The 26,605-nt window shown below is 43.0% G+C and overlaps 1 protein-coding gene across 3 annotated transcripts in view; it reads right to left on the bottom strand.

Annotated features, from left to right (window-relative positions):
- Nucleotides 1-16,284, bottom strand: part of RIMKLB (ribosomal modification protein rimK like family member B) — a 41,490-nt gene extending 25,206 nt beyond the window's left edge. Inside the window, exons 1-2 of one of the 3 annotated variants that reach the window (XM_035141260.3) lie at nt 15,305-16,284; nt 14,207-14,624 (exon numbers count right to left, since the gene is read on the bottom strand). The gene's annotated coding sequence lies outside the window, so the exon portion shown is untranslated. The other 2 variants (XM_088658968.1, XM_088658970.1) reach the window with 2 other exon arrangements.
- Between the last annotated feature and the right edge of the window lie 10,321 nt (nt 16,285-26,605).

Raw genomic sequence — 26,605 nt, forward strand, 5'->3', positions numbered from 1 at the left:
TTGTGTGCGTGTGCACATACACGAGAGGAGTGTTTGCTGCAAACATGCCAGCAAGTGATAGTGCACTCATGTGTGTTTCCTGTAACATAGGGGAGCAGCAAATGTAACAATGGGTGTGAATCTGAACTTTTTATGTGGATATAAAGAGAGAGCCCCGTTATGAGCTACCTTTATCTTAAACATGACCTGGAAGGCATGAGTAAATATCCTGATCTCCTAATTCTTACTGTAAAGATCAGTTCATTAATTCCATGTCACCACCAAAGTTTAATGATCACCTCCTGTAAGGAACAATCAGGTTCTGCGTGGACAGTTAAATCTTCCTCCAAAAGGTCATGATTGAGGAAACATGCTATATAAGGTATGGGGAAAATATAAAGATCTCTTAGAACCCAGAACTCCCTGGCGGCTTTCCCCTTTGGAGGCGATAACAATGAAAAGGAAAAATATGGATTCAAATTGGGCTACATATAAAGATCTCCTAGAAGTAGTTAACAAATTGAAAATGAAAAAATACGAGGAAGTAAGACATCACCTGATGGGTTGGCTACAATATAATCAATTAACAGAGGTATTCAAGATAGACAGTAAAAAAGGTTTTGCAATGGAAGAATCAAAAGTAGATAAAAGAACCAATACAAAATAAGAAAAGAATAATTTCTAGAATGTACAGGCTTCTTTTAGAATGGGAGGCGAAAGACGAGGAGGTGAAAGAAGCAATGGTTAAATAGGCGAAAGATTCTGGCTAAAAAATATCCAACTATCGGCATGGGAAATATTATGGAATAAAGAATGGAAATCTACAGCCTGTTATACACTAAAGAAAAATCTTTGGACGGTGTTCTAGAAGTGGTAAATAACTCCCAGCAAATTATCCAAAATGTATAAAACGAGATCTAATACTTGCTGGAGGTGTAAACAGGTAGAAGGGACACTGTTTCACATGTGGTGGGGTTGAAAAAAAAAAATAAGAACTTCTGGATATTATATATGAGTGTCTAAAAAAAAAAGTTTAGGCAAACCTTTATAAAGAAATCAGAAGCTTTCCTTTGGGGCATTTTAGATCCAGATATCCCAAATGAAAAAAAGAGAATAAGCTACAATGGCAGCAAGAATGTTACAGTCATACCTCGGTTTAAGTACGCCTCGGTTTAAGTATTTTCAGTTTGAGTACTCCACAGACCTGTCTGGAACGGATTAATCCACTTTCCATTACTGTACTTTCAATGGGAAAGTTCGCTTTAGGTTAAGTACGCTTCAGGTTAAGTACGGACTTCTGGAACCAATTACAGTGGTACCTCGACATCCGAATGCCTCAACTTCTGAAGGTTTCGACCTACGAAGTCAGCAAACCCGGAAGTATTTTCACCGCGCACGCGTTCTGCGCCTGTGCAAAATCGTGCTTCGCGCATGCGCAAAATGGACGCTTCGACATTCGAAGGTTTCTACTTACAAAGAGTGCCGCGGAACGGATCACCTTCATAAGTCGAGGTACCACTGTACACTCATACCTCGGGTTAAGTACCCTTCAGGTTGAGTACTCTGCGGACCCGTCTGGAACAGATTAATCCACTTTCCATTATTTTCAATGGGAAAGTTCATTTCAGGTTAAGTACGCTTCAGTTTAAGTACTCCACGGACCGTCTGGAACAGATTAATCCTCTTTCCATTACTTTCAATGGGAAAGTTCGCTTCAGGTTAAGTACACTTCAGGTTAAGTACAGACTTCCGGAACCAATTGTGTACTTAAACCGAGGTACCACTGCAATAGCTAGAAATTGGAAAAGTGAAATAGTACCAACAAAAAAGGAATGGAAGGGTAAATTATTTGAATATCTCGAATTGGCAAAAATGATGGTTGCGATTAGGAGACAGCCTAAACAAAAATTCCAAAAGGAATGGGAAATTTACAGAGATTATCTAAAAAATGTGTCCAAGTCAAAATCTGGATTTGCATTAATTTTTGCAAATCACAACATGGATTACAAATATAGTACGTGGAAAACAGTAGAAATGAAGAAAGGATAAAAGGAGCAGTTTAACAAGTAGACAAAATAGACCCGCGTTGAGGACGAAAATCTATTAGAGGACAAAAGGAATTGGGATTAAAGGATATGGTGACATAAGTCCGTATGTAAGAACTTATGGATTTATGGTTATATGTATGCTTTTTGTGTGTGTGTGTGTGTGTATATGTCCATTTTGGTTGTTGTTGTTGTTTTATTATTTTATTGTGTGTGCTGTTTGTTCATCAAGTAAGAAAACTAATAAAAGCAAACCGGGGGGGGGGGTGATTGAGGAAACATGCAAGATAACCAGTTAGTTGTTTTGCAGGAGGATCATGACATAAATTTGTATGACATCCTTTATTTGTAGATCTTGGGGATGTTCTCAACATAAAAATATAAAAACACAGAATACCTGATAAAACAATAACAAAAAACCCAATAGCCCCCCCACCCCACAAACACATTTTAAAAGGGTATAAGATGTTCATCAGTCAGAGGCACTTTTTATTTCATGTATGCTCCTTTTATTTCATGCAATAAACCAATCTTTCACTATTCCTCTGAGGTGCAAATTTCTTGCTAGGCATAAAGTTACAGGTAGGAACACATATTCATAATGAAAACACACACTGACTCCAGCAAAAAATCCTAAATCTCTTGGGAGTGTGTGTTGAGAACAGCTCGTAACAGAAGAGTTTCTATTCCTTATTTGTCTGCCCGCCTGTTCCACCACTGCTCCATTCAAGCCACTAAACAGTGCTGTGCCAGTACCTCCCCAGAGCCGATCAAACCACCTTCTGGGGCAACAATGAACTACTCCAGGAGTGGGAAGCCTTTTCTGTCTGGTGTGCCAAGATCTTTATCTGCCCAAACCCTGCAGGCCAAGTTTAACAGGTGGATAATGTCAGATTATAGCTAATGACTAATTTAGGCATGTATGAATAATGTGCATGTACGTTGAAACCCAGAAGTAGCCCCCAAACTTCATAAAGACATCACAAAAAGAGGCAAAGCAGACTTGCATGCACTCCGCCGACATGCGTGGGGGTCTTTACACCTCTGAAGTGTGTTCCTAATAGTGGAAATGAACACCTTCACCTGCCTCCCACTTGATATCGTATATGGTATTACGGGCAGGGGAGGGGAGGGGAGGGTGGTTTGGGAGAAACAACTCCACACACCAGATTAGGACACCTGCTTGACCTAATTTAGCCCACAGGCTAGGGGTTTCCCCAACCATGGATCACACTGTATGCCTAGCACACTTGCTGCACTACTGGACAAACTAGGAAAGCAATAAAACAGGAACTATAAGGGGATAATTTAAAAAATAGCTTAACTTGCAGGTTGGTATAAACATCATTATGATAAAATACTATATGGTGGGGGACTGCCAGCCCGGGGACCTACTTAGATCTACCAAGCTTCCCCATTTCAGCCAAGCCATGCCCAGTTGCCCTACATCGGTTGTCATATGGGACCAACAGGCATGGGGCAGATGAAAGCCCAGCTCAATATAAAAAGGTGTCCAGGCACAAAGCCCCATTAAAAATGCAGGGCAAAAACAGCACTTTTAAATGGGCTTTTGAAGACTCCTGCAGGTAATAAATAGTCACCCAGCATCACTGTGATGTCAAGTGTTTGCCATGTGGATGGCTCTGTCCCCTTACTAAATTTTAGCCGCATGGGGAGGGGAAATAATGACCTGGACCGCTGGCCAGATTCAATCCCCACCCCTGATATATACCGGTATCATGGGTTTTCAACACAAAGTGGTTTCATTTCTAACTAAATAATACAGGTATACCTCCAGTTACAAATTTAATCCGTTCCGGAGGTCCATTTGTAACCCAAAACCGTTTGTAACATGAGGTGCGCTTTCACTAATGGCGCCTCCTGCTGCTGCCGGTGCACAACTTCCGCTCACATCCCAGGGCAAAGGTCGCAACCGGGAACATCTACTTCCGGGTTAGCGGAGCTCGTAACCTGCAGCGTTCACAAGGGGGACAGTACGTAACACGAGGTTCCACTGTAGAAGCAAAGTGTACCGGGTAGTTAATTTTGCTATGCCTCTCACCCTACTACAAAAAAGGGTTCTTAGTCCAACTGTGGCAGCTTCAGCTACTTAAAATGAATAAAGTCACTCACAAAGTCTCTTTTGATTTGTCCTTTACTAGAAACTCATGTCACCTTAGGGGTCTGTTTAAATACACTCACACCATGCCTCACACTGACATTGCCACACTTCCCTGCAACTGTAGCTAAGATGACTCAGAAGGTTTTAAGGCTACTCTGTTCTTGCTTGATTGAGTTTAAGCTGGTTTAAACATTAAAAAGGTGGGAGAGATACCTTCTTGCATTTGCATACAACACTTCATAATCTTCATGCAAAAAATGCTGCTCACTGTATTGATATGTTAGCAGAAACTTATGGGGACCAAACCCAAAGTTGTCTTCAAAGGTTAATACACATCTAAGTCACACTATTTACACCTACTAAAGAATTAGTTATTAGTTATTCCACAATAATAATCCAAGTAGCTAAATAGTGACGCCACTCCCACCTTTCAGAACTTTTTATAGATACTGCATAAATTCAAAGTTGCATTAGTTGTTGAAAGTTCAGGTCAGTGAATGTTATGTATTCTCTGGATTAAAAGAGTTTAAGGCTGTGATCTCGTGCTTGTAGTACAAAGCTGGATGTGAACATAAAAAGCAGTTTGCTATCAAAAGATCACAACACAAATGGTCACCTGGTCTCTAAAATGTGTGGCTTATTGCTGTCACAAGTCAATAAGAGCACTATTGTGGGATTTTGACTGCACTGGATAAGGCAGTTATCTCTTACAGTCTAGTCCTTATAAGGTGAGCATTAAATACATCAAAACGGCCATCTTAAGAGCAGCTAGAGACCTGCAAATCTGCTTTTTATATACAAGAAACATTTTCAAGCCTACCCCATATAATTGGTCTGCTTTAAGACAACAATGGTGCAAACATTGGAGAACCTAGTCTTCGTGGACCATCAAGCCATTTTCCTGTCTTCTTTTAACTGACAAGAACAGAAGGAACTGTTATTATTATTTATTGAATTTATATACCACAGGAACTGTTGTTCTGACCTAACTTCTTCTGTCTGCAGTGTGAGATTTTGCAACAATAATGCAACCAAACAGATTTTATAAGCTCTCTTGCAGCAATTTTTCGATCACACAGTATTGTTTCTCAACCTTAACATGCAGCAGCCATAAGCTGTAATTTTTTACCAAATAAAATAAAAATCAAGTATTCCTTTTCTATGCCAGGAAATAAAAACGAGTAAGAAGTTTCCAGATGTTTTTCACCACTAGACTTGAAGGCAATTTATAAAATGTACACCACTTGGTATGAGATCTAAGACACGTGATTTGTGACTGTGACCTATTCCTTCATTGTCTGTGGGAAAATGGGGGGGGGGGGTATGAGGAGAAAAATCAGCATTAGTTCTTTGCCTACTACTTGAGACAGACCCAGTTCCAAGATTCACAAGCATCTACTCAAACTGAATATAGAAATTTATTTATTTTTGTGAGTTTCCATGTATATTTTGTATCTTCCCTTTCCACTGAGGGGGAAGAGGGAAGCAAAATGGCATGAATATCCTGTTAAAACAATCTACAGTAGCCTTTACCTAACCTCATTGCATTACACTATTTTATTCTTTAACAAAATTTGTAAACCACTTGATTGTAATGAAACCTCAAAGTGGTTTACAAAAAATATCAATTAAAAATATCAATAAAGGACAGTTAAAAACGGGTGTTTTAGAAAAAACGTAAAACAAACCTAACTAGAATCAACAAAAAACAGATTAAAACACATTTAACTTCTTACATGTCTGGATTGCTTAAACAAACATGTTTTAATGCTGTCTTGTATACTGCAAGAGACTATTATCAAAGTAAGAAATAATGTTTTATCACTAGAATAAATCCTGAATTAGTCAATATAAACTATTGTACAACCTCCATCACAATAGGCATAATATACATTGCACAGCCGTAAGACCACAAGACTCTGGTGATGGGGCAATGGGTCTCTGCAGAGACTTTGTGTAACTACAATGGGCTATTGTGGATGAAAGTCAGCCCAATTGTCTGGGTTTGTAGAGAGGTTTTGTTTCTGCTGCAATATTATCCTTGAGTGTCCATGGGAATGAATGACAGCCAGTCACCTATAAGGGTGAATTAAGCATAACCCCCGATTTCTCTACCAGAAGGGCTTTTTTTGCAACAGTATTCTTTTTCTTTTTTTGCTGCATATGGCAGCCATTTTGTGCTGGCGCCCACGGCACTTCTATCAATATATGAGTACCAGCACCCCATTTTGTTATGAAAAATGCACTGCTACCAGCAATGCCATTTTGTGGAGGGAACTATGAAACCTGGGTTCAAACAGTAATGAGATTGACAAAGGTATGAACACCAGAGCCCACCTAAATAGTGTGCAGTATCTCCAGCCCTCAGGCTTTCTGAAAGCAAGTAGGGAAACAACCAGTGCACAATTTAAGAGGATGGGAGCAGTAAGAGCTGAGATTTATTTAATAAGGAGAGGAAGCAAGAGAAACAACTTAGGTAGGTATACAAATTAAAGTCTCTAAGCAACAGAACTGGAGTATATGGAGTCCAATAATGGAGCATATACAAAGGTGAGCATTCAGAGACTGCAAGATCTGCCTCTGGCTAACCTAGTCCTAGAAAGCAGGGGTGGGCCTCGAGCCGCTACGTACACTTGGTTTGGAGCTGCTGCTAAAGAAGTGCTGAGGCCTTTGGCAGAGATCTTTTTGATCACCTGCATTTGTGGAGATGCAAATGATTGAACCTAGGACAGTCAGTATGCAAAGTAGGATCTCTACCATAGAACTATGGCCCATGTAAAGTGATCCGCTCAAGGATACCACTGGAGTGGGGGGGGGGGACCTGTCTGTTCTGTTGACTGCAGTGCATTGATTCAGCTATGTCCAAAATCGTTTACTACATCCCATAGAATTCAATGGCAGGACTGAACAGCCCTTGTCTGGGTGGCCCTACCCCTTAATATCTCTGACACAGGATTTTGTTTCTTGGTGTGAAACTAGAAAATTATTTTTTAAAATTACTTTAAAAAGCTAAATTGTTTATTCCATGATACATACTTTCTTCAGGAAAATCTTTAGCCACAATGAAGATTAAAGCCAAACAAGACTTGATTTTCAAGTCTTGGGCACAAGACTTTTCCTTCACATATTGCCAGTGTGGGCAGGGGGCAATATGGACAAGTATCCTGCCATGAGTTCAGGAGAATTTAATCCACTGACCTCTACTGGGGCCCTGATATGATGATGGTGTGAGCTAATCTGTACCATGACCATAACAAAGGGTTAAAGCTCCTTAATGTCATATTCTCAATCTGGAATGGGGGTGCAAACTAGCAATTTCTAGAAGAAAAGGCTTGCACTCAAGGACCAACTACATGACAAATGTGACATGTAGTTTGGCCCTAGGTAAGAGCAACCCTTCCTATATGGGCTGGGGATAAAGGTCAGCCTGATTGAATCCCACTAACCACCATGCAGTAGACAAGACACAGGTATGTACTGTATGATTTGCTACTCCCTTATATGTCGCCTTGCTGCCTGAAGCAGCATCCATTATTATAATTACAGTATAACTATTAAATTTGTATGACATCCTTTATTTGTAGATCTTGGGGATGTTCTCAACATAAAAATATAAAAACACAGAATACCTGATAAAACAATAACAAAAAACCCAATAGCCCCCCCACCCCACAAACACATTTTAAAAGGGTATAAGATGTTCATCAGTCAGAGGCACTTTTTATTTCATGTATGCTCCTTTTATTTCATGCAATAAACCAATCTTTCACTATTCCTCTGAGGTGCAAATTTCTTGCTAGGCATAAAGTTACAGGTAGGAACACATATTCATAATGAAAACACACACTGACTCCAGCAAAAAATCCTAAATCTCTTGGGAGTGTGTGTTGAGAACAGCTCGTAACAGAAGAGTTTCTATTCCTTATTTGTCTGCCCGCCTGTTCCACCACTGCTCCATTCAAGCCACTAAACAGTGCTGTGCCAGTACCTCCCCAGAGCCGATCAAACCACCTTCTGGGGCAACAATGAACTACTCCAGGAGTGGGAAGCCTTTTCTGTCTGGTGTGCCAAGATCTTTATCTGCCCAAACCCTGCAGGCCAAGTTTAACAGGTGGATAATGTCAGATTATAGCTAATGACTAATTTAGGCATGTATGAATAATGTGCATGTACGTTGAAACCCAGAAGTAGCCCCCAAACTTCATAAAGACATCACAAAAAGAGGCAAAGCAGACTTGCATGCACTCCGCCGACATGCGTGGGGGTCTTTACACCTCTGAAGTGTGTTCCTAATAGTGGAAATGAACACCTTCACCTGCCTCCCACTTGATATCGTATATGGTATTACGGGCAGGGGAGGGGAGGGGAGGGTGGTTTGGGAGAAACAACTCCACACACCAGATTAGGACACCTGCTTGACCTAATTTAGCCCACAGGCTAGGGGTTTCCCCAACCATGGATCACACTGTATGCCTAGCACACTTGCTGCACTACTGGACAAACTAGGAAAGCAATAAAACAGGAACTATAAGGGGATAATTTAAAAAATAGCTTAACTTGCAGGTTGGTATAAACATCATTATGATAAAATACTATATGGTGGGGGACTGCCAGCCCGGGGACCTACTTAGATCTACCAAGCTTCCCCATTTCAGCCAAGCCATGCCCAGTTGCCCTACATCGGTTGTCATATGGGACCAACAGGCATGGGGCAGATGAAAGCCCAGCTCAATATAAAAAGGTGTCCAGGCACAAAGCCCCATTAAAAATGCAGGGCAAAAACAGCACTTTTAAATGGGCTTTTGAAGACTCCTGCAGGTAATAAATAGTCACCCAGCATCACTGTGATGTCAAGTGTTTGCCATGTGGATGGCTCTGTCCCCTTACTAAATTTTAGCCGCATGGGGAGGGGAAATAATGACCTGGACCGCTGGCCAGATTCAATCCCCACCCCTGATATATACCGGTATCATGGGTTTTCAACACAAAGTGGTTTCATTTCTAACTAAATAATACAGGTATACCTCCAGTTACAAATTTAATCCGTTCCGGAGGTCCATTTGTAACCCAAAACCGTTTGTAACATGAGGTGCGCTTTCACTAATGGCGCCTCCTGCTGCTGCCGGTGCACAACTTCCGCTCACATCCCAGGGCAAAGGTCGCAACCGGGAACATCTACTTCCGGGTTAGCGGAGCTCGTAACCTGCAGCGTTCACAAGGGGGACAGTACGTAACACGAGGTTCCACTGTAGAAGCAAAGTGTACCGGGTAGTTAATTTTGCTATGCCTCTCACCCTACTACAAAAAAGGGTTCTTAGTCCAACTGTGGCAGCTTCAGCTACTTAAAATGAATAAAGTCACTCACAAAGTCTCTTTTGATTTGTCCTTTACTAGAAACTCATGTCACCTTAGGGGTCTGTTTAAATACACTCACACCATGCCTCACACTGACATTGCCACACTTCCCTGCAACTGTAGCTAAGATGACTCAGAAGGTTTTAAGGCTACTCTGTTCTTGCTTGATTGAGTTTAAGCTGGTTTAAACATTAAAAAGGTGGGAGAGATACCTTCTTGCATTTGCATACAACACTTCATAATCTTCATGCAAAAAATGCTGCTCACTGTATTGATATGTTAGCAGAAACTTATGGGGACCAAACCCAAAGTTGTCTTCAAAGGTTAATACACATCTAAGTCACACTATTTACACCTACTGAAGAATTAGTTATTAGTTATTCCACAATAATAATCCAAGTAGCTAAATAGTGACGCCACTCCCACCTTTCAGAACTTTTTATAGATACTGCATAAATTCAAAGTTGCATTAGTTGTTGAAAGTTCAGGTCAGTGAATGTTATGTATTCTCTGGATTAAAAGAGTTTAAGGCTGTGATCTCGTGCTTGTAGTACAAAGCTGGATGTGAACATAAAAAGCAGTTTGCTATCAAAAGATCACAACACAAATGGTCACCTGGTCTCTAAAATGTGTGGCTTATTGCTGTCACAAGTCAATAAGAGCACTATTGTGGGATTTTGACTGCACTGGATAAGGCAGTTATCTCTTACAGTCTAGTCCTTATAAGGTGAGCATTAAATACATCAAAACGGCCATCTTAAGAGCAGCTAGAGACCTGCAAATCTGCTTTTTATATACAAGAAACATTTTCAAGCCTACCCCATATAATTGGTCTGCTTTAAGACAACAATGGTGCAAACATTGGAGAACCTAGTCTTCGTGGACCATCAAGCCATTTTCCTGTCTTCTTTTAACTGACAAGAACAGAAGGAACTGTTATTATTATTTATTGAATTTATATACCACAGGAACTGTTGTTCTGACCTAACTTCTTCTGTCTGCAGTGTGAGATTTTGCAACAATAATGCAACCAAACAGATTTTATAAGCTCTCTTGCAGCAATTTTTCGATCACACAGTATTGTTTCTCAACCTTAACATGCAGCAGCCATAAGCTGTAATTTTTTACCAAATAAAATAAAAATCAAGTATTCCTTTTCTATGCCAGGAAATAAAAACGAGTAAGAAGTTTCCAGATGTTTTTCACCACTAGACTTGAAGGCAATTTATAAAATGTACACCACTTGGTATGAGATCTAAGACACGTGATTTGTGACTGTGACCTATTCCTTCATTGTCTGTGGGAAAATGGGGGGGGGGTATGAGGAGAAAAATCAGCATTAGTTCTTTGCCTACTACTTGAGACAGACCCAGTTCCAAGATTCACAAGCATCTACTCAAACTGAATATAGAAATTTATTTATTTTTGTGAGTTTCCATGTATATTTTGTATCTTCCCTTTCCACTGAGGGGGAAGAGGGAAGCAAAATGGCATGAATATCCTGTTAAAACAATCTACAGTAGCCTTTACCTAACCTCATTGCATTACACTATTTTATTCTTTAACAAAATTTGTAAACCACTTGATTGTAATGAAACCTCAAAGTGGTTTACAAAAAATATCAATTAAAAATATCAATAAAGGACAGTTAAAAACGGGTGTTTTAGAAAAAACGTAAAACAAACCTAACTAGAATCAACAAAAAACAGATTAAAACACATTTAACTTCTTACATGTCTGGATTGCTTAAACAAACATGTTTTAATGCTGTCTTGTATACTGCAAGAGACTATTATCAAAGTAAGAAATAATGTTTTATCACTAGAATAAATCCTGAATTAGTCAATATAAACTATTGTACAACCTCCATCACAATAGGCATAATATACATTGCACAGCCGTAAGACCACAAGACTCTGGTGATGGGGCAATGGGTCTCTGCAGAGACTTTGTGTAACTACAATGGGCTATTGTGGATGAAAGTCAGCCCAATTGTCTGGGTTTGTAGAGAGGTTTTGTTTCTGCTGCAATATTATCCTTGAGTGTCCATGGGAATGAATGACAGCCAGTCACCTATAAGGGTGAATTAAGCATAACCCCCGATTTCTCTACCAGAAGGGCTTTTTTTGCAACAGTATTCTTTTTCTTTTTTTGCTGCATATGGCAGCCATTTTGTGCTGGCGCCCACGGCACTTCTATCAATATATGAGTACCAGCACCCCATTTTGTTATGAAAAATGCACTGCTACCAGCAATGCCATTTTGTGGAGGGAACTATGAAACCTGGGTTCAAACAGTAATGAGATTGACAAAGGTATGAACACCAGAGCCCACCTAAATAGTGTGCAGTATCTCCAGCCCTCAGGCTTTCTGAAAGCAAGTAGGGAAACAACCAGTGCACAATTTAAGAGGATGGGAGCAGTAAGAGCTGAGATTTATTTAATAAGGAGAGGAAGCAAGAGAAACAACTTAGGTAGGTATACAAATTAAAGTCTCTAAGCAACAGAACTGGAGTATATGGAGTCCAATAATGGAGCATATACAAAGGTGAGCATTCAGAGACTGCAAGATCTGCCTCTGGCTAACCTAGTCCTAGAAAGCAGGGGTGGGCCTCGAGCCGCTACGTACACTTGGTTTGGAGCTGCTGCTAAAGAAGTGCTGAGGCCTTTGGCAGAGATCTTTTTGATCACCTGCATTTGTGGAGATGCAAATGATTGAACCTAGGACAGTCAGTATGCAAAGTAGGATCTCTACCATAGAACTATGGCCCATGTAAAGTGATCCGCTCAAGGATACCACTGGAGTGGGGGGGGGGGACCTGTCTGTTCTGTTGACTGCAGTGCATTGATTCAGCTATGTCCAAAATCGTTTACTACATCCCATAGAATTCAATGGCAGGACTGAACAGCCCTTGTCTGGGTGGCCCTACCCCTTAATATCTCTGACACAGGATTTTGTTTCTTGGTGTGAAACTAGAAAATTATTTTTTAAAATTACTTTAAAAAGCTAAATTGTTTATTCCATGATACATACTTTCTTCAGGAAAATCTTTAGCCACAATGAAGATTAAAGCCAAACAAGACTTGATTTTCAAGTCTTGGGCACAAGACTTTTCCTTCACATATTGCCAGTGTGGGCAGGGGGCAATATGGACAAGTATCCTGCCATGAGTTCAGGAGAATTTAATCCATTGACCTCTACTGGGGCCCTGATATGATGATGGTGTGAGCTAATCTGTACCATGACCATAACAAAGGGTTAAAGCTCCTTAATGTCATATTCTCAATCTGGAATGGGGGTGCAAACTAGCAATTTCTAGAAGAAAAGGCTTGCACTCAAGGACCAACTACATGACAAATGTGACATGTAGTTTGGCCCTAGGTAAGAGCAACCCTTCCTATATGGGCTGGGGATAAAGGTCAGCCTGATTGAATCCCACTAACCACCATGCAGTAGACAAGACACAAAAGGTCAATTGCCACATAATGGAATTAATGTTCCTTACAACATATTCATTTAAATTACAGCCCAGTTGTGTAAATGTAAAAATAATTTACCTAAAATACTACTTCAAAATGAGAAGATCCAGAGGAGGAACGCACAAGTGCAGAATTTCAATGAACTTAGCTAAAAACTTACATGCATGAGTCTGGCTGGTCCCTCAGGTTCACAAACTCCACCTCCCATCTCCAGTACCTTCTGCACAGCAATTTATAACCTCCTTTCCTAGTATGAGGTAACCCATAGTTTGCCACCTCATCCCAAACCAACAAACTGATTATTTAGGCTTACCCAGCAGAATAAACCAAAGTCCACATGCCTGAGGGCCCAGCCAGGCTTGTCCATATAATGCCAAATCATGGTTTGGCATTGCATTTGAATCCCCCCAATGAAACGAATACAATTCCAAACCACATCTCAGATACTGTAAACCCCGTTGGTTGAAAACTGTGCTCCATCATCTGTATAAGCAAATTTTGGTTCTTAAAACATAAAAAATATTTGAATTTCATTTCATTAATTATAGGCACCTTTCAGGAATATGCCTTCCAAAGTGGCTCACAAGGTATTACAAGCATAAAATGAAGCACAATTTGAAATCTAGCAAGCATTAACGCAACCAGGGAAGCCTGCATACAGCTGCATATTCTGGCTGTTCATCCTCTTTCCATTACAGAAACAGCCACTGCAGCCAGGTGATAAACTACACACTTCTTTGAAAGCATCCATACGTCAATACACTACTCTGCATCCATTTTTTATTTGCAAAAGACACCAGTCTGGAGAGAATGGACTGTTTCAGCTAGGTGTTTGTCCAACTGCAGAACCATAAAACACTCCTTAAATCTTCCAACCCCATGCATTGGGGGTGTGATTTTTTCCACTCACTTGTACAACTCATCCTTATTTTTTGTACCATTCTTAGGTGATACAAGAATCTGCACACCTTTAAGTCTGCATTCCTTTTTGCAGGTGCCAGCTATTTCCACATAAACAGCACATAAACCCCTAACTGGTAATGCACAAGGCAAGAGATACAAAACCTCTTTTCAATATTTCACACTAACACACAAAATCATCCCTGCTTCCCCACCACCACCACGCTCACCATCTTGAGACACGTCTCTTCACCACATAGTGGAGTGGAGGTGGAGTGAAACAGAACAGAGTGAATGAATAAGTGAATAATGGTAGTGTAACTTACCCAACGCTTGGGGGTGGGAAGAGCAGCAATATCCAGAGACTGTTGCTTCAATTTTCCTTCTATGCGAATAGGCTTTTCTTGGGACCTTCTTTCTTTCTCCCCACCCCACCCCAGGGAGGTAATCAAGTCCTCTCAGTGCCTTTTAGCTCTTCAAGCTTGGTTTGGTCACAGAGCCTCCAAAAGAAAGAAGCTGTCATGTGAACTGCATTATCCTGGTACCCCAATGGGTGATGCCTAACTACTGCTCTGAAGAGTAAAGTAATGTGGGGGGACAGACTTTATATTCCTCCTCCCTCTTCTGAAGGTTGACAAAAAAGAATCTTAGGTTCTGAGGATTCAAAGTACAGGGAACTCCTCTTGTGTTTCTGTTCCCTCAGAACTGGGCCCCTTAAAAAGCTGCACCTGGCACCAACAATATCTAGGAAAAAAGAATGAAAAGATCCAGGTTAGTTTACTGTACTTAAAGCTTAGCACAGTGGTGTACAACAGAAGACAAACTACATGGCTATATTCTCAAATTACCAAAGCCCTGTGTAACCTAAGGCAACTTCAAAGGGGAAAAGAAACTGGCCTAACAAAGCTTTACATTTTTGATACAGTTAAAAAGACAAAATCTGTGCCTTGGCTTTAGTAAAAACTTGCATTCAAAACCCACATCTTAAATGGAACTACTGTCATACAGAATCGAAGTCAAGCCATATTAATGTGTAAAACTGTAAGCCCCTAAGAAAAGCAAAGGTCATTGTTTCAGGCAGAGAGTTTGCTTATACAGAACAAGCAGAATAATTACTACAGAACGCACGTTAGCACACAAGTCTGCAAGGATATTGTATTTTCTATCCAAGCTCCCGTTCGTTCGTTCTTTAAAAAACAAATGTTTTTTTTAAAGGTCCAAGGGCTTTAAGATGACACAAGCAAAAAATACACTATACTCCCCACACGGTAGCTTTTGCACGTCGACATAAACGCTGGAGCATCTTGCGTTCAGACAAAGAATTATAAAATAAAACATGCACGTGCGTTCCCCATCTTGAACACAGAAAATGAGTCAGAAGCCAGTATCACGTCGGCAGCACGGCTTTTAAAAGAGTGACTAACCTGGTTGCTTCTTTCCGACTCCTGTTCCTCCTCCTGTGAACAGCACTTTGAATTTAGGGTTGGGGGGTCGGGGGGGGGAGAGAAAGAGATGCGTCGATCTTCCGACCCCTCCCTGGACTATTAGGGAAAGAGGGTTAATAAAAATAAAGTATGCGGGGAGGGGACCCTCAAACGGGGGGGTGGGGTGGGAGGGGGGGGAAGGGGATAAGTTACAGCAAAACGAAGAGCGCTAAACCACCGCTTTGCGAATCCGAAGAACAAAGATTGGGGTGGGGGTGTTTATACCCCCTCCCCTCCCCGCCCTCCTTAATAACCTGCCCGATTATTTCCGGTGATCATGATCAATAATTGGGAGAAATTGCGAAGTAGGGCTGAAAACAAAAGGGGGGGCGTAGACGGGTGGATGGAATCTGCCCCGCCCTCCTCGCGCGCGCTTTGAGGTTGGGGGGGGGAGCTTTCCGCGAGTCCACAACCAAAACCGTGAAAATTGGGGAGGGGGGAAGGAGGGAGGGGCGACTTGCCCTCGTTTAGAAGCGAGCAATTAGTGCCTCCCTCCCCCCCTCGACTTTAAAGGCAGGCAGGCAAGGCAGGCAACCCACCCAGCCAGCTCCCGCCCGCTCGCCCCCCGAGGCTGTTCCGCAGAGCGAGCCTCCTCAGAAACCGCCTCACGGCCGATCTCTGCCTTCCCGACTGACCGACGAGCCGGATGAGGAAAGGATGGGGGGGGGGGAAGAGCAGCGAGCGGCGGGCGGGGGGAAAAGCGGGCAGACCTAAAGAAAGGAAGGGAAAGGGTTAAAAGGGAGGGGGACGGGAGAAAAAGCGGGGAGGGGGGAACCGAAAGACGCGGCCGTCAGCGCGCGCGCCCACGGCGTGAGGGGAGCGAGGGAAGGCGTCGAGTCCGAACGCGGTGAGAGGGTGGGGGGGGAGCGGGAAGGAGCGCCGCCGCCGCTGCCGTGACCGCCCCTTTCCCTCGCGCGCCCGTTGTCTCGAAGCCCCCTCCCCTTACTCGCAGCCAATCAGGCTGGAGGAGCGGGAAAGGCGCGCGGAGAGGGAGAGAGCGTCCCCCCTCCCCTCGCTGCCGAGCGCGCGCCCCAACTGGGCTGCCGCCCTCTGAGGTGGCTCGGATCGTTAAAACTTGGGGTGGGGGCGCTGCGTGTGTGAGGGAGAGACAAGGGGAAGTGAGCTGGAAGCAGCCAGGGGAAGCGGCGCCGGCGCCGTTCCTCCTCTTCTGTCTCCGACGCGGCGTAATGGTTCCAGGCTAAGCTGAGGAGACGATATTTAACCCCATGCACCCCAAGAATTTGTAGCCAGTTCTACATCCCCCCGCCAAATATATATATATGTTTTTCGTCGTATTCGCGCGCTTTGTAGGCCTCTAGAGTGAAAGGAAAACGCAAAAATTCATAAGCCTGCGCTGCCCTGAGGTGCGAACGCCTCAGGGAGGGCTCTGAGGGGGGAAAGGGAGTGGAATAACGCTGAAAGGGAGGAGAGAAACGATCTGGAATTCAATAACTCACGTTCCTAAAAATACTGTAGGCATCTTTCCATGGGGTGGGCCACTCACCGCCCCCCCTCCACCATCAAACTGCAGGTGGCAAAGCTACACCCTCGGCCAGGAAAATCGCCACACCCGGTGCCGTGGCGCAAAACCAAGAATCGCCACGTGGTTTTTACATGGCAGCCCCCCCCCCGGAAAAAAAACTGCTAAATTGCACTTCGCATCAATGTTCATCAGTTGGAACTGTGGAAATTGCAGAGCCATCCTGGTGCAAAAGCAAAGATTTCCACACACATGAATTGGCATGGTTTTTATCCTGTATAGGCTCCCCCAAAAGGCATCATGAAATGGGGGGGGGGTACAGATCCAGGGCTTCACAGCACCACTATGAGGCAGAAATGTCGATCCACTCCACATATCCACATGTTTTCTACCTAAACTGTCATCAGATCACATCCCTGCCCACGGTTTGCACCACAAAAATAAATGGGCTGTGTGTTTCCTGCACCGCCACAGCACAAAAACATGGACTCAGGACACTGAACCTCATAAATTCTCTTGATTTTTAAACTGAAGTACCACAAAACGTCATCAAATCATTTACCAACACAGCAACCTTATGAAGCAAGCCAGTGTTATTTCCATTTTACAGATGAGTGTAGAAACCACGTGTTGTTTAGGGCTGCTGCCCAATATTGCTGCTGCCCCCCAGCTTGCCGCACACTGCCTAACATGAGTTCTCTTAACCCTATGGAGCAACTTCCAGGAATTCATGGTCACACATCTTCACAGCCACCTTCCCACTTAAACTCATTTTATGTAAGTAATTTTCACAATCTTTAATATTCCTTCCACCACAGAATCCACATGGATGTAACCAGAAAACACCATCGCTTACAACAAAATCTAAACCATCCTGAAAGGAGAGCCATAGATAATCTTAGCATAGCTGCCAAGTCTCCTGTTTTCCCCGGGAAATCCCCATTTTTCCAGCTGTTCCTAGCTGAAAAAACTGATTTTTTTGTTTTCTCCCGGTTTATTCTGGCGCGGCGGCCATTTTGGAACTGGGCGGAGCATGCTCAGAAGCGACTTTTGATGCTGCTCCGCCCAGTTCCAAATTGGCGGCAGCGCTACTTCCGGTCTGCTATTTCCAGCCCGGTCCCTTATTTCTCTGACAGCAAGTTGGCAGGTATGAATCTTAGGAACAACCCAGACATTATAATTAAAGAAGTGGACAAGGGTGGAGCTGTCGTCATCATGAACAAAACTGATTACATCCAGGAGGCTCAGAGACAACTTTCCAATACCGCCTTTTACATAAAATTGGACTCAGACCCCACACAAGAATACAAAAAAAGAACTGAACAAGATTGTTAAGGAGCTACCCCCACACATCCAAGAACAGATCCTCACAAACACACCAGCGGAACCTCAGCTAGGAACTTTCTATCTTCTACCTAAAATACACAAACTAGGACATCCAGGACACCCCATCATCTCAGGTATTGGCACTATTACAGTGGGTGTTTCCAGCTATATGGACTGTTCTGAAACCATCTGCCATCAGTGCTCCCAGCTATGTATGTGACACCACAGATTTTCTGAGGAAAATACAATCTTTGAATTATCTTCCTAACAATACTACACTAGCCTCTATGGATGTGGAATCTCTGTATATCAACATCCCACACAACCGATGGTTTACAAGCCATAAGGAACACCATTTCAGATAAAATCACAGTGGATTTTGCTACCAAACTCTGCCATTTTGTCCTTACCCACAACCACTTCAAATTTGGTGATGACCTGTTCCTCTAGATCAGCGGCACAGCAATGGCCCCACAGTATGCCAACTTCTTCATGGCAGATTTAGAACAACGTTTACTAAACTCCTACCCACTCAAACCTCTCTTGTACCTGTGATAAATTGACAATATTTTTATTATCTGGACACATGGTCAACAGACCCTAGACACCTTCCACCAGACATTCAATGACTTTCACCCCACCATCAACCTAACAATGAACCAATCTATGCAAGAAATACATTTTTTGGACACTGCTATGAAAATACAGGATGAGCGTATAGACACCACCTTATACTGTAAACCAGGGGTCTCCAGACTACGGCCCCCGGGCCGGATGCGGCCCAATTGGCCTCCCAATCCGGCCCGCGACGACCCCCGCCGCCCGCTGCTGCCACCCGCTCTTACAGCGCGCGGCACGGCGGCAATCTTCAAAATCAGAAAAAAATCGCCGAAAATCCTTTGTTTATGGGCCTCTCCCGACCCAGAAGAGGTAATTTCCGGTGCACTTCCGGGTCGGGGGAGGCCCATACGCATGCGCACAAGCGATTTTCGGCGATTTTTTCCCGACCGTGTGCGCATGCGCACGGGCGCGCACTCCCCCGCCCTCCGGCCCGAAGCCCGGTAAGTCTGGGGACCCCTGCTGTAAACCAACTGACTGACAAACATATCTACATGCTTCTAGCTATCATCCCAAACATCCCAAACAATCCATTGTATGTAGCCAGGCCCTACATTACAGCATAGCTGCCAAGTTTTCCCTTTTCTCGCGAGGAAGCCTATTCAGCATAAGGGAAAATCCCTTAAAATAAGGGATAACTTGGCAGCTATGCATTACAGCCGCATCTGTTCCAACTCTACAGACAGAGACTCTCACCTAATAGAAGTGTGCATGCACACGAAAGCTCATACCAATGACAAACTTACAGTAGTTGGTCTCGTAAGGTGCTACTGAAAGGAATTTTTTTATTTAATATTTATATGGAACTTTATTCACCCACCTGCACCCACATCATCCAAGATGTGGCTTGCTGGGCCATTTTGGGGGTGTTACACCCACCTGCCCTACACACAGTCTCTACACATGATGTCAGGTTGTGAGGTAGATAAGGGCAGGGCTTTGAAAAAGAACTATCAGGAATTAAGAAACTATGTATGAAAATTCAGTGTATGCCAACTTGATGTTTAATAAATACATTTTTGAAAAGGAATTATCAGTAGTTTAAAGTGAGCTCCAGATCCTTCCTTTGCTAGAGTAAGGCATCAGCTGATAGACACTGGAAGCTACTTCTCACTCCCAGCATTGCTCTTTGAACGTCCAAAAACCCAAAGTTCAAAGAGCAGCACAGGGCTGTTTGAAAGCCCTTTTAAAACTGCCCTGCATTGTACTTTGAAGTTGTGAAAACAAGGGCCTCAAAATATATGTCAACCAAAAATTGATGATTTATTTCTACTGGTCCACAATAGAAAGTGTCCTTTCATACTGTATTACAGTGTAGTACACTGGTTTGACAGCCACGGACAGAAAGTCCCTACAGAGGGTGGTGAATAAGAGCACATGATATCATGGGCTGTTCCCTGAGTTCGCTAGATGACATCGCAAGGAGACCGCTGCCTCAGGAGAGCGAGGAAAATTCTCAGGGAGGACTCACACTCCGGCAGACACCTCTTTAATCTCCTACCTTCAGGCAGGAGATACAGAAGTATAGTCAGCCGCACCAACAGGTTAAAGAACAGTTTTTATCCGTGGGCTGTAGGGCTGCTGAATGGGGGGGGGGAATAGTGGTGCAATTGACTTCCGACAAGCACACAGAGTGCAAACAAGACTGGGTGTAAGTGGGGGGGTAGGGGGGCTCGTTTAATTTCACTGCACACAGGTGGTGTAGTGACAATAAAGGTTTATTATTATTAATATTAATATAGCACCACCTGGCATCACTATGGCACCAGGTGACTGACAGGTAGGTACTCTCGCCCTGCTCTGTCAGATTTGTCCCACCATGGAGATTAAGGAGATCAAGATCTGCCCCACCAATCAGAAAAGGAGGTCCACTCCTGACAAATGCAATCTCAATACTTTTACAACAATGTTAAACAGTAGAGATAAGTCTTGGATGGTGGAGGAATGCAGTTCTTACCTGATGAGAATGCAGGTAGGGGGCAGAGGACATTCCGGATTCAGTTAGGTCCTGCCTCTTGGACTGTGAAAACAAGGCTGAAAAGTCACTTCCTGTAAGGTGAGAAATGCTCACCATATACTCAATTACATAGCATATTAAAGAAAAAGCACCTGCAACAGAAAGAGCTAGAAAGAAGAACGACCACCATAGAATGGGAAGAAATGAAACCAACAGATCATATTAACTAGAACAGAGAGAGCAAGATAATTCCCACTCTCCAAAAAATCAAACAAAATCTGGAAAATATAAGATTCATAGTAACTGGGGTAAATGCAGAGATTGGCAGGATGTCCTACCCATGAGAATAAATGTTCATCAGGGTAAAAAGAATACTTTCTCCCCACATGGGCAGGAAGACACTTCTGACTTGTTAAAAAGTAGTACAGTGGTACCTCGGTTTTCAAACGTAATCTGTTCTGGAAGACCGTTCGAGTTCTGAAACATTCAAAAACTCAAAACAAAAGTCTCAATAAGGAAAACAATACCGAAGCCATGTGACATGTTCGACTTCCAAGGCATGTTCAAAAACCGAAGCATTTACGGTACTTCTGGGTTTACGGCATTCAAGTTCCAAAACGTTCGTCAATGGAGACGTTAAAAAACTGAGATACCACTGTACATCCCTGGAAGGGAGAACTTGGCATCCAAATACTCCCACGTATTCTGAGCCCTAGGATATATGGACTGTTAAGTCAATTCAAATCAAATTTTATTAAACGGTCACAGACCAAATTGACTCATACAACTATTCAACAAAGGATAACACAGAAATTAACCGAGGACAATTTCAATACAAATTAGGCCATAACATCACTTTAAAGTTAAAGGACATAAAGGTCAGGCGTAGATCCTCGTAGAAACTGCAGTGCAGCAGTACATGCAAATTTGTTTCCACTTCCGATGAGCCACATGGGCAAACGCGTGACTCTTACGGTTTACCCTCATACTTGCCTAGCAACAGGGCGGAAGGCAACACATTAAATCTGGCCAAGGTAAAGGAATGTCTATACTTGTGTATTTGCAGTTTTGCCAGGTAATTTGCGGGTGAGAACCCTCTCCCAAAATCTCTTATTGTGGCATGTTTGTCCATTTTGCCCATATGACACTGCAGCTCCACGTCCCTAATACTTTGGAGCACTTGACTTCTGGCTCTCTCGTATCCTGCCGCTGTCAAGATCTGCGGAGAAAATCCCAAGCTTCTTATCTTTTCAAACAGGGAAACTTTCCAGGTAGAATGATAGGTGTCTAACAATGTTAAAGGTGCCAACCCAGCCGGGGAAAAAAGATAAGTTTTAACCAGTAATGTATCTTTAGAATCCACAGCCACACGTTAACGGGTAGTTGTCCAACTTTTACGTAAGCGGACGGCTATACAGTGGTACCTCTACTTACGAATAACTCTACAGTACTTACGAATGTTTCTACTTACGAATGGAGCTCTGTCCGCCATCTTGGATGTGGTTTAGATAGGATTTTTTCTACTTACGAATTTTTAAATAGGGTTGCTTCTACTTACGATTTTTTTCTCCCAATGCATTCCTATGGGATTTGACTTACAATTTTTTTCGACTTACAAATGTGCGTTCAGAACGCATTAAATTCGTAAGTAGAAGTACCACTGTATTAGATACACAGGGGGGGGGATCCCCAATAGACAGCGGTATAATTTGGTTTGAAATGCCTCCACCAGCGCAAAAAAAATTAAAACTGCAGACCTGGGATCCATAAGTGAGTTGCGGGAGTATTTTTGTGGCAAAGACCTGGGAGGCTGCCGGAACATATTGACCCCCTTTCCCGTAAAAAAAATCTTGTTAGGGCTTTAGTAGTCCTCCCTGCGTTGGCAATGGCGTTTTTCATCTGATGATGCCATGAGTCCCTTTCCTGAAAAATTATTCCCAGATATTTAAAGGTCGCTACCTGATCAATAGGTTGACTATCAATTCTCCATTTGTGTTTTCTTCTTTTTCAAAACACCATAATTTTAGATTTGTTGTAATTTATTGATAATTGTTCAGCTTGACAATAATTAGCAAGTGATCTCAGAAGTTTCCTTAAACCAACACAGGAAAAAGATATAAAAGTACCGGGAGGGGCATACCTGCCAATTTGGGGGGTGGGTTGGGCATTTTCTTTCATCATATTTTCTGCTAGGGAGTTAATATAAAAATTAAATAATGTTGGCGCGAGGACGCACCCCTGTTTAACCCCATGATAAGTTTGAATTTCTTTGGTTAGGTGGCCCAAACAATCGCATCTTACCCTGACCCTGGTGTTTTCATATAGACCACGGATAAGGGGCAATAAGCGTTTATCTATAATTGTGGCACCAAGCTTTTCCCAAAGTCTGTCCCTTGGTATTAAATCGAAAGCAGATTTAAAATCTATAAAAGCTGCATATAAGGACCCCCCTTTTCTAGAGTATTTGTCCACCAGGTGTTGAAGGATCAGGGCCTGGTCTATAGTTGATTACTTTGCTCTGAAACCAGCTTGAACTTCTGATAGAATATGCGACTGTTAAGGATTCTGCTTTAGGAGGCTGCCTTAAATAGTGGCATATGTTTCAGTCCTGTAGTGGTCTGTCTACAGAGTCCCAAGAAGCTGTTTTGAACATTTCATCCACGGGGGGGTTCTTTTCCGAAATGTTGTCAATATAGCTGCCCCTAGCTGAATGTGCCAAAATACCTTCAGGCGCCTGAAAGCTAGATGAAGACTACCGTATGTATAGTTGGTCTCTCTAAAACAGACATAGCGGGCTACTTTTTTTTTAACAAGTGTGGATGGTTTAAAAGAAACAAAAAGAGTCCTGTGTTGTTGCAGGGATCTGGTGTGATTCAACATACGGTAGAACTGAAGGCCATGAGATAAAAGGTGTGTGGTGCTTGTTCTTAGGGAGATAAGAGCTAAAGAATGGCAAGATCAATCCCCTGCTCCATGATAGGTCAAATTGATTTAACTTTAACTGAAGGGTAAGAACACAGGATGATTCTCGTCATTTTGGGAATACGTAGTTCAAGCTCTACAGAAAAGGCCCAAATCTCAAAAACCCAGTGTGCTGAGGTTTATGGTAAGTAGCAAGTTTGTTTTGGGGGTGAGTAAATTAAGGGGAAAGGGACCCAGGTGGCGCTGTGGGTTAAACCACTGAGCCTAGGGCTTGCTGATCAGAAGGTCAGCGGTTCGAATCCCTGTGACGGGGTGAGCTCCCGTTGCTTGGTCCCAGCTCCTGCCAACCTAGCAGTTCAAAAGCACGTCAAAATGCAAGTAGATAAATAGGAACCGCTACAGCGGGAAGGTAAAGGCGTTTCCGTGTGCTGCTCTGGTTTGCCAGAAGCGGCTTTGTCATGCTGGCCACATGACCTGGAAGCTATACGCCGGCTCCCTCGGCCAATAATGCGAGATGAGCGCGCAACCCCAGAGTCGGTCACGACTGGACCTAATAGTCAGGGGTACCTTTACCTTTACCTAAATTAAGGGAAGCAGCTTCAAGGGGTTTAAATAAGCTCCAAGGAGGAACTTTGAAAGCGACATTTAGATTCCAAGAAGGCATACAGCGAACTGGAATGGAGGTGGAGATATCAGATAGGAGGTTTGCAGGTATTAGAAGAAATGGGATGTCCTCCAGAACTTGCAATTATGCCGGACGGAGCAGAAATCCGTCTTTTCAAGAAATTTAGTTGAAGGTCTGGAAGCTCCAAGGGCTGCTGTGAAATAATGTATTCAGATGTTTTGGACTACAATTCCCATCTTCCCCGACAACTGGTCCTGTTAGCTAGGGATCATGGGAGTTGTAGGCCAAAACATCTGGAGGGCCGCAGTTTGGGAATGCCTGTATAAGGGGGTAGATACCAAAGTATTCTTGGTACCCAGGTGGGAGATTTGCATGAGATTAAAAGAGTGGAAATTACTCTGGGATGGCAGCTCAGGGCTAGAAGTGTCTGCCTTTCAACCTCCAGGCAGTTGTAGGTGAGGATGTTGGAGGAGGCATGTCCTGCAGCAATCCAGAATTTCCAGAAGAGGTCATGGATTGAGAGGGAAACCAGGTCTGAAACCTATAGCAAATGGGGGGCAATAAAGATGATATGTGTTTTCTAATCCCCAATTCTCTTGATTGTTCTGGAAATAAGAACTAGACATGAAGAGTCTTCTTGAAGCCCTCTCCTCAGATTCTGGGTTACCAGTTAAGTAATAAGTTTCTGCTCAAGGACGCGAACAGATCACCTCTTTGAGGAGTTGTGGAAAACTCATTCCTGCCTGTCTGTTGACATAAGAATTGGTACATACGCTGTCCAGGTGAACAAGGATATCTCTGGAACTGTGTCATGAAGGAAAGGCTTTCAATGGAAGTTGACTCACCCAAAGAAGTTTATGCTGCAAGAGGCTTCCTTCTGCCACCATGTCCCTTAAACATTGCTCAGCTTGCATTGCTCAGCTGGACTGACTGACACCAGTTATTACCACAGTCTCTAGCAGGGCCGGATTTAGGTTTGATGAGGCCCTAAGCTACTGAAGGTAATGTGGCCCTTTATATGTGATATTTCAGGGAGTAGGCTAGCAGGCAGGGCCCATTACTTACAACATAGGAGCCCACACCACACAAAACACTTGCTGTATGTAGGTTTTATTTTATGTGTTTTTTGTCTTATATTTTGAAAATGTACATCCAGTTTTTTTTCTCCCCTAAAATTTTTGGGGGGCCTCCAAGAGAGTGGGGCCCTAAGATAGAGCTTGTTTAGCTTATATGTAAATCTGGTCTCTAGGCTGATGGAACAGTGCAGGAACTCCTGTCTTGATGACTTGCTTGAAGTGCTAGCTCTTGTGAACCTCTTAGGGAAGGATTTAAGAAAGATAGGATCTCATTGTGGAAGGGTAACAGAAAGGTTTCTGAAGAGACAAACCATGATGGAAATAATCTTGCTTAGCAGTCTGGTGAGGGATTGAAGATGAACTGGGTAACTTATTTTGAAGGGGTCAAAATCCTCTCTTCTGTCAAATGTCAAACAGTTCTTACCATCAGAAATTTCTTCCTAATGTTTAGTCAGAATCTCCTTTCTTGCAATGTGAAGCCATTGGCTCAGATCCTGCCCTCTGGAGCAGCAGAAAACAAGCTTGCTCCATCATTACTGTGACAGCCCTTCAGGTATTTGAAGATGGGTATAATATCACCTCTCAGTCGTTTCTTCTCCAGGCTGAACATACCCAGTTCCCTCAACCATTCCCCCATAAAGCTTGGTTTCCAGACCCTTCATCGTCTTGGTTGCCCTCTGCTGCACACATTTCAACTTGTGTTCTTCCATATTGCAGACGGGATGGAATGATTCAATCCAACAAAATATGAAAGTATCCAAGGAAAGAGCATTTGTAACATCCTCCTTAATGAACTGATGGTCCTCCAGGTGTCTGTAAAGGGCCTGAAGTTTGCCATTAAAAGGAAGGAGTTATGGCTGGCATCCCTGTAGTCATGAGGAAGAGAGGGCTTGTTACCAAAGGGTTAAGAATATATGGAGCTGCCTTTTGACTTGGAAGAATGCTATTTGGGCCTGTTGTTGTCACATCTATTCTGGGAAGAAAAGAGGGATGAAAAGAATGTTTCAAAGTGGAGGTTTTCTGGTGCCTTTTTTTTTTTTTAGGAGGCACACAGACAGCCTCTCTCTTGTTTGAGTGGGTTTTTGTTTGCAAAGCATCTTAGGAAAGCATCTGTGAAAAAGACTGCTGGTGAGGCTAATCTCATTTGCTGATATGAAGGCAGTCCTGGCAAGTATGAAGAAACCAAGGAGGCTCAAAGGCTAGGGCTAAAGCCTCAACTCTCCTATGTAAGGTAAAC

The sequence above is a fragment of the Zootoca vivipara genome, chromosome 15 (assembly GCF_965207765.1).
Source record: "Zootoca vivipara chromosome 15, rZooViv2.hap1.1, whole genome shotgun sequence".
Taxonomy (NCBI): domain Eukaryota; kingdom Metazoa; phylum Chordata; class Lepidosauria; order Squamata; family Lacertidae; genus Zootoca; species Zootoca vivipara.